At 42.1% G+C, this 16,506-nt stretch overlaps 1 protein-coding gene across 5 annotated transcripts in view; it reads left to right on the forward strand.

Annotated features, from left to right (window-relative positions):
- Window positions 1-16,506, forward strand: part of LOC114936466 (uncharacterized) — a 283,336-nt gene that overhangs the window by 45,272 nt on the left and 221,558 nt on the right. Inside the window, exon 1 of one of the 5 annotated variants that reach the window (XM_085486141.1) lies at window positions 12,786-13,457. The exons of the other annotated variants lie outside the window; for them this stretch is intronic. The gene's annotated coding sequence lies outside the window, so the exon portion shown is untranslated. Of the gene's footprint in view, window positions 1-12,785; window positions 13,458-16,506 lie in introns of those variants that run through there. 5 annotated transcript variants of the gene reach the window in all.

The following is a 16,506-nucleotide window of genomic DNA, read 5'->3' on the forward strand; positions in this document are numbered from 1 at the left end:
GCGAAAGACTTATGGGAAGCAGCTGCGCCCGCGACGCGGCTGCTCTCGGTCGAAACTGCGATTATGGTCGGCATAGTTTGGTAACGGAACAGAGATCGTTTGTTGCTTGTTAGCAATTAGTAATAGATGGGTGTTGCGATTATTAAAATAAGACACGGCGCGTTGGCACACTTCACCCTCAGCGATAACGATTTTCTGTTCGGTATTATATTAATTTTAGATTGCATTAACGTTATTAACGGTATATGGAGAGATTTATATCGGCGCCCTTTTCATAAATCCTTCATTCACATACTGCTTCCGCAAAAACGAAAAAAGAAAGAAAAGAAAATTAACAAACAGTTCGTGCTTTATCCACGTAATTCGTATTACGTGAGCTTTGTTTGAGAACGTTAAGCTGCATAATAATAAGTAGTACATTCGCGAAAAGAAAGAAGGGGCGAGAATTTCTTATTAGACGGAGAGAGAGAGAGAGCGAATTAGCTAAGGCGGTAACAAATTAAACATTAACACGATTACACGGCGAATACAGGCTCGAGCATAGCGAATTTCGAGGCCGCTCGTATTCTCTTTGTGCAACTAGAGATCCACAAGCTTGCACTAATCCGGCGGTTCTTCGAAGCGTATACATCCTCGAGAGGATACTCCGAGAGGATAGATTGCGGCGTATATATACCACCGGTTCGCATAACTTCTCCGAAATCGAATCCTGCAGCGGTGATGCTATTTGCGCGAGATGGAACATGCATCTAATACGATAATGCGTATTCACGTTTATACACGGATATTATATAGAGTAAAACAAAGACACACGAAAGAAGATATATATATATATATATATATATACACTTTTTTAGACTTGGAATTTTAAATCGTCCGCTAATTTAATGATTTTAACAAAGTTTTCTAAGAAAAATTGATTAAACCTGCTAGATTTGTATCAATCTTTAATATCTAATCAAAATTAGCTTTTGCACTTTGACGTTGAGAAACTTTTAAGTCGACCGTCTCTCCCGATCTTCCGATCTTCTCGTTACGACGCGCTCCTTTACGAGACTTTGTTTCCCACTTGATTAAGTCAACTAACTTTTTAATCTTCCGCTCTCCATGCAATTAGACGCGAGAATGAATTATCGGTTTCTCCGTCGGCTCCCTCCGATGTTAAACAATCGAATGCGATCGGATACTTGCCAGAGGATATAGAGTTTCTTAGACACGATAAGGATACAGACTATACAGACGTCCTGCACTCCGGTACCATTCTGCGATTATGTATCGGCCATCGTTGCGAGATAACTGCTCCTCTGGTGCTCACAAGTGGCTCCAACATGCGATACGGCGCTTGCAGCACGGTTCTAATTAAGTGGCTTGAGGAAACGGGCAGATCGAGAAATTCTGTGCAACGTTCTCTTGTCTCGTCTGCGAACGACAACTACCGATGAGGGATAATAACGGACGAGGACGAGTAGAGCCTCGCGACGATGGAAAACCGATATAGTCTCCGACTTTACGAGACGTTACACAACCTCTTTTTCAAACACTCATTGTTAACAGAATTCTTTGCCTATCGTTAGCTGTCGGATACTTAGCCGGATCGTTGTAAAGTATATAGTATTCTCCTCTTTCTCCGGTTAGTATAGCGCATTAGACCTTGCTAAGTGTCTCTGAGGGGAATTGGTCGAGGGATGGTCGAACAGAATTAAAGGACAAACTCTCCACGGCTCGTAGCGGAGCATATATTGAAAATTAACGTCGCGTAGTGTAACAATGCTCGACGATCAATTACATCGCGTTTAAGACATTAATTCGCATATATACGAATAATAATGATTATGAAGACTTCATCTGTTTTTTGAGAGAAGAAGTCTATTCGAATGGAATATGACACAAAATGATGGAAGAAGGAAAATACTGTAGTTGGGAACAAAATACTCCGATGAATGTAATTTACGCGTAAATCTCTCTAACTGCCGCAGAGCCGTCGGTGGAATAAATTGAAGGCAAACGCGGAGGAGAGCTCGGTCTATAAGCTTTAAAATTCGATCTTCCCGGCAATTCCATTCGGCGTGACTATACGCACGGAGTCTCCATACACACAGCTTACAGCTGTCCGTCTAACGGGTCTGAAACGCGTTACGAGCACCTCGGTGGAAGCTTGGCATTCGCCGTCTATTGCCGTCCAGCGCGCGCAATGCAGCAATCGTACGGCGGTAGGGCTCGGGCACGTGTAATTAAATGCAATCAGGCAACAGAGCACTCCGAGCTGCCGGGGCGTTTAGCTCCGCATCGCCGACTCTGCCGCTGCTCTCCTCGCCGTTGCGATTCCCTTCGCTCTTACGCTCTCCGTTCAGGCTCTTCCGTTCGCTTCCTTTCGTGCCATCGCATCACACCGAACGGCGAGCGAGCAAGCGGAATGAGCGCGCACGCACGCGAGCAGAACGAGCGTCGCCCGCGGCAACGTCTATTCGGTATTTCATTCGACGAACGGACGGACGGACGGACGGACGGCCGGGCGCTCTTGAAAGAGCGAAGCTGAAAGGCTTTCAATTCGATAAAGCGCTTTCAGCAAACTTCAGCTCCGAGCAATTAACGGGAATTAATTCTCGTTTCTTTTTCTATCGCTCTCGCCCTCTCATCCCGGCCCTTCCACTCTCTCTCTCTCTCTCTCTCTGCTCGCTCTTGCGAGAGAAGGCGAACGCGAAGAGCGAATTTCTCGTCGTTCGACCGGAGAGCGCGCGACCCTTTGCACGACTTCTTATTTGATTTAAGATCGCTGAACTTCGTATAGTTTCTAGAAAGAGCCGCGCGTTTTCTTTCTCTCTCACGTTCGTTTTTCGAGTACGAAGATGCGAAATTTGTTTACCTGAAAGCGCGGAATCCAGAATGATGTAACGATACTGAAAGAATTCGCGATCAACGATCGTGTTCATTCCTATATCTCCAGAAACTTTCTTTCTCCTCTTTTATTTCCCTTTTTTTTCACGATAATTTAACGTTGTTTATCGTATCTCTCCTGGTTTCATTGGAAATATAGATATTCGCTGTATGAACATTTTGTATGACGATTATCGAGAAATAATAATTTACGCTCGGCGCGGTTATTAGGTTAATCATATGTACGATTCAGCGTATATATAGGAAGTGACGCAGCGTGTGGGGAGAAAATTGTAAACGAAACGAAAACTGGGAAAATCGGAAACGCCGTAGGAGAGAGATAGCGCGGGAGATGCCTCGAAACCTCGACAGGAAAAGCGTAGACAAAAGGGTTTAGGGTAGAAAGGGGGAGAAAGAGAGCGGCCTATAATTCAGGCTTGATGGCCGGACGGACTGAGAGGGAGGGAATGGATGGTGGCGAGATGGGTCGCGGAGGAACAGCAACGAAAGGGAAGGAGGGAATTGCAAGGGAGAGAATTACGAGGTCACTTCCGGTGGCGCCTGCACGAGCTTCCGCTTCCGGTCGCGTAGCACACTGTCCCTCCTGCTTCAGCCGCGCCACCAGGGCCATCTCCTTCTTCCGCTCTTCCTCATCTCCCTTTTCCTCTCGCGTCTGATCCTGGTGGCTTGCTTGCTCGCTCGCTTGCTTTTCTGACCCCCTTTTTCCACCCGTCCCTCTCTCTCTTTCACCCCCTCGTTCGAAAACCCCGTCCACTATCCTCCATCGGACCCCGGTGCAGCGAAACTTCGCACAATGGCGTAACTTGGCCATTACTATCGCGTGCCCATACTCCCGGTCATACCCTATCGCCTATACTTCTCCCTTACCCGCCGAGGTCAGCTCTCATCCCCCTTATTCCTCCTTCTCTCATCCGTGCTTGTGTTGCATTATGCATGCGCCTCCCTCCTTCACTAGATAAATGGCGGGCGCAGCGGACCGTTCGGACCGGACTCGTGTACATCTATAATACAGGTCGGCGTGCGGAGGATAGTAGATGCGTCCTGGATGCTCCAGGAGCTCGGCAAGTTTCTCGCTTAGGGGGTGCGCAGGTGACTCGCTCTAACTGGCGTAAATTGTTGTCGTTAAAGCGAGTCCTGGATAACGCGCGCTCGCGCCCGTCTGCACGATGTTGCACACACGTGGTTAAGTCGTGGTTAACCCGTTATGAAGGATGAAAATGAGCGAACAGCGATCGTGACGTTATTTTTGCGGTGGAGAAATAAATAATTAAGAGTGCGATCGAATCTCGAAAATTAATTGTTAGAAACGAAAGAAAAAAATCATTTTGTTGCTCCTCGAGTAACACGCTTAATAAATTATATTGTTTAATATTCAATTAATTTGATTCTGTAAATAATGATAGCTATTTTGCAGAGTCAAATGATGGTTATTCTTATTTTTATCGATTAAGTATTAAATAATATTTTGAGAATTGAAATTAAAATTAATTATTTATTAACGAATCATACATTTTTTGTAGGAAATTAATAAATAGAAGCTTGTATATTGTACTGAAAGCATTCTGCTTTTTTTGGTATAGTAAAAAAAATTCTAATTTTTTAAAAAATGTATTTAAATATTTGCGAATACATGTAAAACTCCGTCATTAGCGATGCGCCGTAAATTAGACGCATTTGAGAGAGCAGAAAAATCTGTTCGTGGGCAAATGGCCAAGAAATGCAGTTATGCGTAAACACGTCTGCAGAACCTATCGCAACAATTTTAAACCACGTCGTTGCGTTAACGTACAGCTGATGAAAAGCACCGGTCGCGTAAAGACAACGACGCGGCCATCAGTCACATTTTATGGCGACTGTTCGAATTATTTAATGCTCATGTTGGACAGGTCGACAATGCAATGGGAGAGGCTCTCTTTGTTTCCGGGCACATCGTGCGTCAAATCGTCGCGTCGGGCTTTGTAAGCGGAGAGGGCTTTTTATATTTCTAGCCTTTGATAAACGACGTTTTCCGGCGCGGTCTGATAATTCGCACGACGCGACGCGACGCGAAGAATTTCAAGAGGCAGTTTCATCCTATGCAAAAGTAACGCCGCGATTCTCTATCGTATATATTTCGCAAGCCGTACTATTCTCTTTTCCGTTGATATCTTTCGGAGATTTTTCACCAAGACTAATTCTCGTTGCAAATTTTTCGAAAGCATCCGCGATCGAGAGAAATTACACCGACTTTCGGGAGACAGTTGCGGTAAACATATTTGTCGATAGACTAACAAACAAGAATACGCGAACGCCGTTTTTACGCTTTCGATGTTGCTTTTACCTTTCGCGCATTATCGGCCTGTCGCGGCATCTCGTCGAGACAACAACAGTATGCTTCAGCGATACGATGGAGTTTCGATGCGACGTGAAGGAATCGCATCAAGACAATACCTGTCTCGGTTGAGCCGCCGCGCGACGTTGCATAAAAAGACGAGGATGCGAGAGGGATGCGAAAATATCGTCTTCCATGAACAGTGCGATGACTAACAGCGTCGTATACACGAATCGTTGACGTGAGACGTGCGCGTGCTGACGCGTTTTAACGAGCGTCGCTAAAGCCAGCGCTATTCTGTTTCATAGAGCCAAAAACAACAAAGCAAGGGATCGTATGAAACACACCAGCGGCAAACATTAACGTCGTATTTGCGCTCGCCGAGTTAATTGAAATATTTTCTTTGCGCTTCTTCCGCGTTCTGCGGATCAGAATAAAGAAATACGCGTAACTTAATACCGCGCTGCGTTTTTCATCAACGTTGCGTTTCCTCGCAAAATTAAAAAAAAGGAAGTTAATAAGAAGCACATTTAAACAATATGTATATTTATGACATTTAGAACAAAATGTTGTATTATTAGGAAAGGGTCTCTGCACAGAAGCAGTCCAAGTTAGATATAGGGAAGAAGAAGCGCGCGGAGATAAGGCGAAGGCTTCTTCTCTCCGCAGAAAATAGACAGCCATTCGTCAGCGAACCGGTAATCGTGCACCATAATATATCGGATCAGCGGATAAGTTATTGCGAGGGACAGACATTAATTTAGGGCCTGGAGATGCGGCGAGATACCGCACCGCATCGCGTCTCTCTCGGAGGTCGACGGGCCGCGTAGCGTGTGCTGCGCATGGTTCAGGATCTCTCCCCGGAGGCTATTCCGTCCCGTTAACGGATAGCTGTTGCCCTTAGACGAATCGATCCTTCTTAGACCACGGCGGGAGCGCCGACCCGCCTACGGGCGAAAGGGAACGAATTTACCCGGGACTTTCTCTCCTCGCGCTCGCGAAAGACAAACACTCGCCGCGCCGTTCGTCTTCCCGCGTTCGTGTAACGAGTCCGCGAAACTTGTCGGGACTTTCTCCAAATCGGAGGAATCGTCCGACGCTCGTTTCCTGATTGACGACGACGTCTGAAGACGAACTTCCTACGCCGAGCTCCTCGTTACTTTTGCGCGCTTTGATTCGCGATCGGCGGAAACTGTGATCAAACTTGTCATAATCGTGCTTATTGGAAAATTTAGTATATGAATTTTTAGAAATTGCTTTGCTTTTCAATAATATGTATTTCGATGAAAGAGAAAGAGGAAGAGAGAGAGAGAAATATTTATGAAAATATTATCCAAGTTTTTTTATATTTTTTTGACCGAATAAACTGCTGAATACAAAGCTGCTAAATATGACACCAACAATTTGAGCTCGAAAGAAAGAGCAATACTTCCCTGCTACCTTATTTTAGGAACGACCCTGAAACTTTCGTAGTCACGCAAGCACGTGGAATGCCGCACGGCATATTCTCACCCCCGGGTGGCATTGCTTTAGACCCTTACACGAGGGCTGTAACGACGCTACGGAATTTTAATTCGATTCGCACCACCGGCAATTCAGCGAAAAAACCTCGCCTTACAAGGCCGCAGAATTCAACTCGCACGCGATAACTTCATATCTATTATGACCCAATCGGAACAAGAATTATTACGTATGTATATATTCGGTGTTAATTAAATGTTCTTGACAATCATGAAAAACTTCTCTGAGTGATTTCGGTCAAAAAAGTAGTTTTAAAATTAGATTTATAGTTATCGTTAAATGGAAAAGTTGCCGAGCGTTTTCTGAAAGTAACTGCAATTGTTTTCTTGTTCGATTAAAGCGGTCGACTTAATTTACCTCTAACTAGTCTCAAACTCGAAAATGAATAGCCTGTGTTTCTCGCCAGAAGTGCCTTTCGAAATCGTTAAATTTCACGGTCGAACGAGATTACGCCGATCCTTTTTCCATAGTTTATCGCTCTTGGCTAAATCGTATAGATGCGCTTTCTGGATAGCAGTGAATTTTTGCATTCAAGCTACCACGCGATTCTTATCCCGTCTTTCGCGCATAATACTGCATTATTTAAATTTCTTGAATTTCAATAATACAATTCTCAGAACCTATATTTTTGCACATTAAATGAAACGCTCTGCCGGCTTACGGGAAAAACGTTAAGTATAATATTCGATAATTTCGCGAAGGACGACTAAAGTGCAAGCCGGACGAGCTAGGAGACGCGTTAAAGAGTTAATTATACTGCAATTAATGCGAGATAGTTCGGACTGTTGCGACGAAAGGCAGTGAGGCGAGACGACGGGTATTCAACAGTGTGCACAATTCCTCATTAAAGTAATTCGACGTGCGCTGACACGGCACAGGACACGGTGACGAAAGGATTAACGCTGCTGCTGCCGGCGTCAGGGCTGCGAAGGGAGCCGGAGTGACAGTAATAACAGACCTGTCTGTCAAAAACCAAGTTTCGCCGGTCCGCGCGGTAATCTACGGGCCACCGCAGCGGTAACACCATTCAGTCGGCTATCTGTCAGCTATTTTTGTGCCGCGCGCTCCAACATCCGCTGTCGCAATCGGCTCTCTGAGCATTACACGAGGCATTTCGAAATATAAAAAAAAAAGAGAGAGAGAGAGAGAGGGAGAAAGGAGAGAGAACACGGCGCGGCCGATCGATCGATGGCGAGGCGATTTCGCTTCGATGTAACGTCAGCGTGATTTTGAAAAAGCGTGATTGTACTGCGCTTATATATGGTACATTGCGCTGCATTCCATATCCTCGCGAAATTGTGACGAATAACAAGCGGATTGAAAGTTTGAAGCTGTCTTTAACGTCACGTCGTGTTCCGCTTCGTGTTTAATCGCAGTTACGAAATCGCGGCATGAAACGTGCAAATGGCTTCGCGTGTTTTTCTCTACTGACGGGAAGTAATAAAGTTTAATCACTGACATAAGTGATTAAACGAATGTATGTGTTAAATGAATATAGATCTTTTTTTTGCGAAATAAAATACATGATTAACATTATCACAAATTTATTATCGAAAACAATCGGAAAAATTAATTAAACGAAATCACTCGGGCAAATTTATTTGTATTTATACTTTTATTTATAAACAAAATTTAGAGAGATCGCGGAAGAATTGGAGAAATATTTTTCGAGATAAATATTATGAATATTTATCTCGAAAAATTTATCATACAAATTTTATCTCCTCTCTCGGAGATTCGAAATGAAAATGTATAAATACATTAAATACACGAGAGTATAAAATAAATATTTTTTTCAAGAATCACGAAATGTATAAATTTATTATTACGTGTACGCGATGATGGTGTTGCGCTTAAAAGGTTTCGTGATGAACGTTCAATCTAACACGCGCGCACGCGAGATTACGAAATCATCGTGTATGCGTGCATTGCGATCCGCATAGTTCTTAATGCATATCGCGCTCGTGATTTCGAGGGAGGGAAAATATCGGAATGCTCATTAGCGGAGGCCGCAATGACGACATGCACGCGCATTATGGAGCAATTCCGCGAAATCTGCCGTGCGCGTATTACGTCAAACGAAAATTTCCGGTAACGTTCGATGATAAGCTCTCTCTTTTCGCCACGTTCCCAATGACTTTTTGGAAGCATTCCACGGTCCCGCGATTCACGCGAAGCGCAGTGCGTGGGCTTAATCAAATGATGCATGATGAATGAAACGACAGAACGTAGGCTATAGAGCGGAATAGAGCTACGGGCCGTACCTCGTCAGTTGATCATTTGCCAAAAATACGTAACGACGTCTCGACGTTATGTGACGTGTCTCTTTTCTATCTCTCTCTGTCTCTGGTAATAAATAAATACCGAGCGTCGTTTTTACTACGCCGTTTGCGTCGATCGACTTTTTCCCCTCCGGGGATGACGTCGCGGCCGGTAATAATCGATCGAAATAATTCACGAGTTTCGGAGTAGGAGAGCGAGCGCGAGACGCAATGTTTGCTAATGGATGCGTCGTTTATGCGTGAAAAGGCGGAATTTATCTCGTCGGGATTCTCGGATTGCGCATTGTGTTCGGAGGGGATGTGTACTCATATAGCGCGTGCAACGGGTGTTTTGTGCCGGCATGAAAAGCGCACGGAATATTTTAATTAAAAATCTGTGCTTTCAAAGAATGCCGACTAAATACGAAAGAACATTTATAGCTCACGAAATATCTTACTTTTTAAAGAAAATTCATAATTGGGGTATATATATATATATATTTATATATATATACACACATATGTGAGAAAAAAAGTAAATGCGCATAAATACCGTGGTTTATTTGCTTAACGCGGAGTCATTAAAAATTTCTCGTGTAGTTGCAAGTTCAAAGATTATGCACTCTGTCCGATTACAAGCATAAGACGAGCTCTCTTCCTACTGCTACTGTATTATATAATCTAAACAAGCTTTATTTATATTGTTTGTTACACTTTGCTTATATTTTATGAAGGATTAAAATGCATCTTTTCCGACAACATATTTTATTAATAATTAATCTGTGCTTTATCTTTGACAAAGTTATTACTTTAATACATATTACGTAAAGCTTGATTTTAAAATGTGTTGAATACTTTTCTGCAAATATCAGATTGTATATTTGAACTATTACGACAGAGTGCGTAGAAAATTCCAAGTTGTGACTCATCGGTAAATATGTCATGTAGACGTTTTAAGCTGTATGAGTGTGACAACGACATTTCAAGACGTGCGAGATGCACGGATAGAACTCAATTTATTTGCACATGCACTTAATAACACCATCCCGTTGATGCAATTGAGCGCTCGCTGTCTAAGTGATCAACGTCAAATAGAATATAGCCGTGTCTGTTAAAGCTTGACATTTCGGAATCTTCTTTCTAGGTCAAGGTTATGCGTTTCTGTTCGACGTGCAATAAATTTGAAATCGAGCTTTCCAATTTTTGATGTCAAATTTTTTTTCGCTATAGAAACTCGCGAATCTTAAAATGAAAAGCACTGAAATTTAATCATAAATTAGATTTATATATTGTTAATTAAAATGGGTTCGTTATGTTAAATTCTTATGTAAAATCGTTATTCCTTTATTGAATTATTTTGTAATCTGTTAATTCGCGAGAAGCATTCGCGTCTCTTCTTGTAAGATCGAATATTTTATCCTGTAGCACGTCCGTCACTAAATTCCGGATACTTTATTTAGTTTACACGAGCGCTAATTAGGTGAACGAGATATATAGCCGCTGTGCACTCTCCTCACTTCGTAAATCTATTAGGGAAGAGACGGACTCTAAATTTTCAGGCCTGCGCGTCGTGAATTTCGTGAGAAAGAGCGAGAAAGAACGGAGAGGTCACCACCGTTTAGGCGACTGCCAACTAAAAAGACGCCGATTCCTTTGGGGCCATTATCGCGATTTACGGTCACGCATTCCGCCGATCTCGGTCCTTATGCTCTCTCTGCAGCCCGGGGCCGTAATTTTCCCAGCTAATGCGCTTAGCCGCCATCATCTCGCAGCATTTCCATATCGACGCATCGCGCCGATCTTGCACCATCATTCGAAAATAGATTAACGTAATCTCTACATGCAACACATTATGTGAATATAATTTAACGCGATATAACTCGAAAAAACTAATAGTCTCTTTTTCACTAAAAAATACTAATTAAGTAGTATAGCTAAATTATAGGTATCCCTATATTACCTGAAATTTAATTACCATGCCTTTTCAGCTCTGGTAATTAATATTTTTAAATTATAATTTTAGTAGAGAACTCGTTAAATTACAATTAAGAATATCAGTTATACCATATATAGCCATATAAAATTAATTAGAGACATTTAAAATTTAGCTATGGTGGTTGGTATTTTTTTTCATTACCATAGTTAAATTTTAAATCTCTCTAAATTTTAGCAATGGTAATATCTCTAATTATTTATAATTTAATGGGAAATTCTCTACTAAACTATAGCTTAAAAATATTAATTACCAGAGTTAAAATTTAAGCACGCTAACTAAATGAAAAAAAATTGCAAAATAAAAGGAAACATTACAGTAATATACATTATGTAATGTTTTATTTTATTTTGCAATTTTTTAAACACAAGGATAGCTGAATCGAATTCTCGCACGCGTTGCCAACAATCCCACGGCATTATCTATAGATTCGATGGTGAAAAATACGGGAATTCAAGCCGATTATGACTTCGCGACGGCGATACTGCTTCCTTTATCCTTCTCTCTCGTTCTTTTTCTCTCGAACGTCTGCTTCCGGTTCGATAAACCATACTCCGCCAGATCCCACCTTTTTTGCCCTAAACGCGACTGCGCGCCCCGTGGATTGCGAAAACAAACGTTTGCATTCGGCACCACGGGGGAATACTACGGGTGGTGGATCGAACGATAACATTTGTACTAGGGGAGTAAGCCTGTCCGCACGCGTCGTCTCTCTCTCTCTCTCTTTTACTCTTTTCGCGCCAGGCTATATCGGAGATATATCCCCGACCCGGGGATCTTAAAAAAAGAACCGTTTGTTTTTCTTCTGGTCCATCCGCGAGTCGTTTTGCCTCCGACGGATCGAATATCACGTTACAACGTACGGGATGTTTTATGGAGTTCCTATTCATCTTTCGGACGTTGGGGGGATTTATGAGTCTTCTCTCAAGTAGCGACGTTGATTTTTTTTTTTTTTCAAGCCTAATGTTCATTTCATAGTACTACGAGAAGTATAAATGCACGACTTATACACCGTTCGTTCGCGCTGTCACACATCCTTACTGTTACCGTAATATCTTTTTGCTGGATGTCTTCTCCAAGAGAGATACATGCCCGAAATATTCATTACGATCGTCCCACGCAATTTCGCGACGCAGAATCGTACCGTTGCGAAGAAGAAAAATCGCATTAATCATGCCGGAGAAGTTATTCAAAACGGTCGAGATAAATGTTTCACCCTGTACACGGTCGGATTCAAATGACGTAAGAGAGAAAGAGCGGTAAAAGGGGTAGGTAGGTCGCGGGGATAAGGGATGGAAGCGGGAAGAACTGGAGAACGAGCACGCGCGCGCGCGTCAAAGCGCGTGTGCGAGGGGGATGCTTCTCCTCTTCCACCACCGTAGTAATAGTAGTGGTAGGAAGGACGCGAGACGACGGGGGTTGGGTCGAACATCACAGGTGGTGGTGGGCGTCCCGACATCGAGAGCGTCGCGACGCAGCGCGCAGCAAACAACCGGATACGCACGGCTGCGAATGAAAATCCGTCATCCGTCTCTACGTTCGTCGTTCGTACGTATTTATTTATTTATTTATTTATTTTTTTTTTTTCGTGCGTACATGTGTATGTTGCACGTCGCAGCATCCGTCAGTGCTCCGTTTTCGCGCGCGCCCGCGCCGTCTCTTTCTATCTGTAACATACATATACATATATATATTATATATATATATATATATAGTATATAGTATACACATATAATTCTGTCGTGCTTTCGCAGGAGAGTGGTGTACGATACAGGTACGCAGCGTGCGCGCGCGGTCCATTCGCGCCGCGTCGTTCGCAGTTCTATTCTACTACGCGCGACGCGCGCGCTTGTGCGCCTCTGCCTCCACTGGCCGCATCTCTCTTTCGGTCGTCGGTGGTGGCGGATCGCGCGCGGCGAAAGAGAGTGTCCTCGCGAATAGTGCCGGTTGTGTCGACGTGTTACGTCGCGCCGTCGATATTCGTCGTCGTCCTCGTCGTCGTCTCGTCGTCGTCGTCGTCGGATTTCGTATCGATGTCGCGTGCCAGTGTCAGCGTTTCCGCACGGTGAGAAGTCGGCTTCGGTCGAGTATCGCAGCCTCGCGCCGCGAGAAAAATCGAGATGGGAATTTTTAGGCGCGAGTCGTATCACGGTGATTGTTGCACCGTGGTTAATTACCGAACACAGCGTCATAATGGGGCGCGTTTGTACGTTCCCGTAGTGTGAGAGAGAGTCGATCGGAGAATTCGCGTCCTTGATCGATCAGCGATTAAATAGATTGCTCCGGTTCGCGTTTCGGAGAAAAGTAGTGCCGAGGCTTTATTCGTGCGCGATTGTGCTGTGCCGTAACTTGTGTCGTAAACGGAGAAGGAGGAGGAGAAGGAGGGAGCGAAGCAGTATCACCGTGACGAGGAAGAAAGATAATGTGAACGATCTCGTGCTCCGAAATTTGGCGGGATAGCAGCCGAGCTGAACAAGTAAATCATTATGATTCTTTTTCGTGCGAAGAGAAATAGTCCGCACGCGTGTGTTTGTCATGTGTGTGTGGGTGTGTATGTGTGCTTTGTCTTTTTTTCTGCACTCATATTTCATCTTTTTCTGATTGCGTTTCTTGTACATTATTCGTGCAAAATACGCATTACGAAACAGAGTGCTTTGCGTTCGAAACAGTGATTCATAGTCGTGCGGACTTTTTCACGTTCGCATAATTTATATCGACGAATCGTATATTTTTGTGTTTAATTAATTCACGGAACGTGAGAAAAGTATATACATGTACATATAATTAGTAGCTATTTTTAGTGGCTATATTCAGCGGCTATATTCAGTGACTATATTGGATGCTAAAAATGCGCGGGAAAAAATCAGTTGATATCTGGTCTATAATTTTGTTGAATGTGAACCTTATACCATGTTTAACGTTAAACGCAAAGCTAAACAGAGATGGTCGGAAAACGCGTCGATGACGCTGTCGTATACGCGCGTGCGTTTTATTGCAGATAAATCTGTCATAATCGTATTGACAAACTGCAGCGCACCACTGCGTTCGCCAGAAAACGGCTATACAAATAAAACCGTACTTTACGGTGGGAATGAAATCTTTCTACTGTGAGACATTTACACGTTCGCTCTCGTTGCGAAACATCTTTGTGAAAATACGCGACTCCTACAAATACACGAAAGGTAACATTAGCGAGTTTTGAACGGAGATGTATATACTTGATATTATTATTACTATAAATATCAATATCGTAAAAAATAGAATTCAAAATACGACTGGATAAAAATCGAAGAATTAAATTTAATAAATTTAATAAATTTAATAATTTAATTTTTTTATTTGTTATCTCTTCGTATCTTAAATTCCTTTTTTACGGTATTGATATTCATAGTAATCAAGTACATACATATACATACAGTTGATTCATAAAATATATACATATGTTTTTATCAATTAAATATTGTAGATATTTGTGTATGAATATATTTTTAAATAAGATTGATACACATTTTTTTATAACATTGATATATTATTGATATTTTTTCACACATAATACAATTAATAATTATTCAAGTAATTAAGTATATATATATTATCAACAAAAAGTACAGTGCTTAAATCGATATCATAGGATGCTTGCCATTCTGTAATCAAGATTGATACATAGACAACAGTTATAGATAGTAGATTATGAATCATCTAGTTCCTTCATGTCAGGTTGTGTATTATGTCATGGCATTATTGTTTCTTTTGTCGGCATAAGAGATATACATATAGCGATTTGGCGCTTTGCCGATAGCACGTGTACCATTCTTTATTTTGTTTTGATTAGACATTGGTCATATATATTGGCATTTGCCTATGGTTGTTCTCTTTCACAATCAGATATGTAGTCGATGAAAGAAAATGACAAAGAATTATTCAATATTACATATTAATTTTGTCTAATATTAAATCTATATTTAACAAATTACATAACAAATTTCTATTATTTTCTATTATTTTAAAATGAAGAAAAGAATAAAAATGATTGAAATTATTATGCCCTCTGTGCGTCTGCGTGTGCGTGTATGCATGTGAAATATACACTGTATAATATTACTGAAACTACGATATTCTCGCAGATGATATGGAATATCATCGGTTCAACTTTCCTTCGCAAAATGCTATGAATGGAAGACAATTTGCAATTATACGCGGAAAAGCAGGCAACGCACCAAATGCTCCAACGAGATGAGTCGCGCACGCCAGACATTTCCTTTCGGTAATTAGGTCAATCTGTACCCAATGAGACGTTACTCGCGCGTTTCTGCGCGATCGTTCGCGACGTTCCGCCTCGTTTAAGACAGCGAAATCGCTCTCTCTCCCCTCGCACGCCGATTCTGAGGATTTTAATTAAATCTTAGATATTTGCGCCGCGCGCTTTTCTTATGTAATATGCGTATTACGAGAGAGAAATAATGCGTATATATCCCCTCTTTTAATTACATAATGGAGTTTGCAATTAGTATTGTCTAGACAACGTGTTCTTGTGCGAGAATTTATAATGTAGATTAAAATAACACAGATTTATTATAGAGATAAATTTAAATACAGATTTAATATCTGACATATCATAATTTCCTCTCATTTTCTCGTCGCATACATATCTGACAATGAGACAAAATAACCATAGACAAATGCCATCGATAGTATAATATATATAAAATGAAAAAAAATAATCCGCAAAAATGCAGGCAATTTAAACTTATCCTTTTTAGGAGATTAGAAAGACGTCAAATTGTAATAATTTTAGATGCGTTCGTCATGAGAATGTTCCTTCGCGATGATTTCGTCGCGCTGTTCGATTTTCCGATAACGAACGGGTTGCTTGAAATAAATCACGATTAAACACGCGCGCGAACGTTACGTTACGTTTGACGAGTCCTCAAAATACTGCGCTCCGTTTTAACTTCGCGACGTGTAAAACGCGACGTTGACGAGAGAGCGTGTTGCGAAATCGGTTTCTCTCTCGGTTTCTCATTTTCTCTCCCTCTCTCTTTCTCTCATTCTCTCCATGTACAATCGTGTATAAATAGAATAACTTACATTGTGTATCTCCCGCGGCCACACAGTCGTCCGAGATCAGCGACCATTCCCGAAGTAATGTAGTGCACCCATAATGCATGTCGAAATTCTCTAGCCCCCGCATTCGTTGCATTCTTACGTCGGCGGCGAGACGCGTTTCCTCGGTCGCCGGTAAGGACGTACTGTTTTATATGTCTGCCACGTGGCGTTCGAAAATAATTACTCGCGACGTGGGTGGACAGCTAAATGAATTACATATCGTACTACCATTGTACGAGCGTCACTCTAATTGCAATCAATAATCGATACTTTCCTCCCTTTTTTTTAATAATGGATAAGGTAAAGTTAATATATTCCAATTTGAATGACGGTAATTTGAAAGCCGATATTATTCTGTGAAGATGAGAGAATGAAAATGTTCTATATGTGATGTAACATATCTTTTCTCTTCTGTCTCC

The sequence above is a fragment of the Nylanderia fulva genome, unplaced genomic scaffold (assembly GCF_048542155.1).
Source record: "Nylanderia fulva isolate GAGA-0341 unplaced genomic scaffold, ASM4854215v1 Scaffold40, whole genome shotgun sequence".
Taxonomy (NCBI): Eukaryota; Metazoa; Arthropoda; class Insecta; order Hymenoptera; family Formicidae; genus Nylanderia; species Nylanderia fulva.